The sequence below is a fragment of the Ptychodera flava genome, chromosome 16 (assembly GCF_041260155.1).
Source record: "Ptychodera flava strain L36383 chromosome 16, AS_Pfla_20210202, whole genome shotgun sequence".
NCBI lineage: Eukaryota > Metazoa > Hemichordata > Enteropneusta > Ptychoderidae > Ptychodera > Ptychodera flava.
In genome coordinates, this window is record NC_091943.1 from 30,954,867 (window position 1) to 30,957,975 (window position 3,109).

A 3,109-nucleotide genomic window follows, 5' to 3' on the forward strand; every position below is an offset into this window, starting at 1 on the left:
CCAAGAGAGTGGGAGTCCCCCGCTGAACTGTTGCTGCCACGGAGAATCGATCTCAATGCGCCGCGACGAACCGTCACTTTTAATTTATAGCAACATTCACGAACTCTGTGGACACTGGATCAAGTTACCAACGGAAACTAGAAAGCAGCGATAGGAATCTTGTACCTGGCTATTACACTACACTTACCTTATGGTTTTTAATGTGTCGTTGGGGCGTGATATCATTAACTTTTTGTGTTGAAAAGATCGATGTATACGTTTGGCTTCCACCCTGCGTAACCGGTACACTCATTATAAAACACTCCCGCCATTTTCATTAGGAGGCCGGACACGGTAGGATTTTGCTCACCTGTTGCCTAGCCTCCCTGGGCCATGGAGTACCTCCATGCCTGAACGGAGCGTTAACTTTCAAGGACTTGTTAATGAGAGTAATGGGGTGTCAGTCAATGTAATTAGCGCGTGAAATGATGTTCTCCCCGCTCTCGAACCTGGCAACACGAGAGCGATGACTGAAAACGAACACCGGAGAGCCATAAACCTGTGCACTCGACAATATCGCTCTCAAAGTTGAACAGTTCACCCAGAACTCATTAATTTTGAGTTGCATACGGTGGAAATCTGATATATTTATCTCAATTTGCGAAATAACATCGGCGGCAAATCTCTTAAAGCCATGTTTTAATGTTTGTAGCAAGGTGAAATGGCAAGTCAGGACTAGTGATATCTGATACACTGCCTTTATATACAGTGAATTCTGAGGCAGTCTGATTGATACAGTAATAAGTCCATATAGGCCTAATTGACTACCTAAATTGATTAACTTGTATAATTGTACAATCGCTACAAATTAGGTTGGACATTATTGAACTCGTTACGTAGACATTTCTGACAAACTCTACGCTGATTAGATCCGAATTGACACTTGGGAAGAATGTTATGTCTTCGAGTGTGTAAACGTGTGTAGACGCTCCTCTTACACTAATTGACAAATTGAAAACCAAGCAAGGGCACTGTATAATTGGAAATACCTTTGGCAAAGAAGTATTGCATGTTTAAGTTCCCTTGAGACAAAGAAAGCCGTGTAGGTAATTCAGGAAGCCGTACGACCACCTGAAAGTCAAACTATATATTGACAACCTGCTGCAGGTAAGATCAACTCAGCAGAGAGTCTGTCAGTGCACATTACGGTGACTGGTGATCACTTGCAGCTGACAAAATGAATTCAAATTCCCTGGAAATTGAAAATCTTGGTTCTCTTTGATGAATTTCCAGATTGGGCAATGGGGATATGATTACTAATAACTGCATAACAGATGGGTGGCGACCTTTCAAAAGCCGTTTTCCCCCTAATTGTATGTACACCTGCAGCAATCAAAACCACAGCATTGTGAATATTCATGAACAGTGGGACTGTGTCTATGGTATCTTTTACCAGTAGTACAAGGTATCAACCACAGTGTAGTGTTTGACTCCTGTACTGGTGTGTAAACTGAGTGTAAGCACTCGACTTTCAACTTGCAAATCCAGCCAGTACAATGTCTTTTGTCACTGTTGACCTTCACTTTAACACTGATTGAAATAAATATTTAGACATATCAGCAAAAAGTTCATACACTTGACATTAATCTTGCTGCTGCATTGAGGAACTAAATCTATACGGTTACTGCATGTCACAGAAATGAAAATACACTGTCTGTTCCTTGGTAGAGAATAAAATGACATATAAAATTTAAAAACAAGCTTGGATCAGTTGACATTACATTGCTAGGAGAATGAACCATTTTACCTCATAACCTAGATTTCAAAACCAGACCTAATATACACAGTCTCATTTAATGAAGGCTTTACTAAACAATCTATGAATTATTGAGTTGATACACTAAAAACCCAATCACAAAGTACGCAGTCTGAAATTGGAACTCGCATTCAATAAGCTATTGGAATACAATTTCTTTATTATAGCTGTGTTAAAAATAAATATATCTGGCATTGTTGTCCAATGACAGACCTGCAAAGCTAACCTATAGTGAATTTTCAAAGAAGTGTGTACTGTAGTAGTTCGCTGCATATGTTCTCAAGGACAAATGTTTATATAGGTCTAACGTGTTCTGTAGTAGATTGTGTTTGGCTCTAGGATGTGCTTCAAAGGTGAAATTTCCTGTGCAATGAAATGAGAGCCATGTCGAGTCAAATAGAGGGAATTATATTAACAATGAGTTGGTGATCAGTGAGCAATCAGTTGTGTTCTGCTGTACAGAGATAGATTCAATGGCTCTCTCCGGAGTACAGGAAGGAGGTCCGAATGTCTTCATCTATAAATCAGTAGATTATTTGTGTGTGCGGGAGGAAGGATTGAGCACTTGAGAAAAATACAGACAGACAGAGAAAGATAGCAAAGGGAGAATAATACCCCATTAGGGAATTATGGTGCATTTCTAAAACATATGGATTGTGGTGCGTTCAATCACCATGACAACACATCTTCCCAGAGGTCTATTCTCAAGCACAGTTGTCCTAACACAGTCTTAGATTCTGCTACAGTGTAAAATCTACAGTGTAAAATCTTTTTGTGGGGAAGAGAGGCTTGTGGAACAATAGTCGTCAGTGTATACAATGATATTATTCAGCTATTTCTGCAGTTGAATTTTTGTTCAATATTCTTCTGATGACTGGGACAATGGCATTAGCTTTGGATGATATTTTCATTATTTTGTTCCATATAACAAACACCCTCTGTGTTTCTTTTCCGTACAGTCTGTTCAAATACAAAGTAATATTATCAATGTCAACCACAGTGTGCAGTGTAATATGCAGTGTCATTGTTGAGAAAAATATTTCTAGTCAGGGACTCAAATTCCTTTGTCTACAATAAATTGGATATTACACATATACAGACTTTGTTGACAAGCTGAACATGCATTTCAATCATGATTTTGGTACTGGGACAAGATAATGTATTTAACCAGCAGAAAAAAACACAGTTACACTAGGAAAAACATCAAACTACATCAAAAGTTACAGCTATAATATGGAGCTTACAGGAAAGTCACTCTAGCAGTTTACGTGTTTTGACAATATTCCATGAATCATTAGAGTTCATTTTTGTGTA

The 3,109-nt window shown here is 38.7% G+C and overlaps 2 protein-coding genes across 8 annotated transcripts in view; both read left to right on the top strand.

The window, feature by feature from the left end:
- LOC139114563 (uncharacterized) overlaps window positions 1-3,109 on the top strand; it is a 485,747-nt gene that overhangs the window by 282,680 nt on the left and 199,958 nt on the right. The gene's annotated exons all lie outside the window — the stretch shown is intronic.
- LOC139114549 (uncharacterized) overlaps window positions 1-3,109 on the top strand; it is a 31,830-nt gene that overhangs the window by 9,373 nt on the left and 19,348 nt on the right. The window lies entirely within an intron of this gene.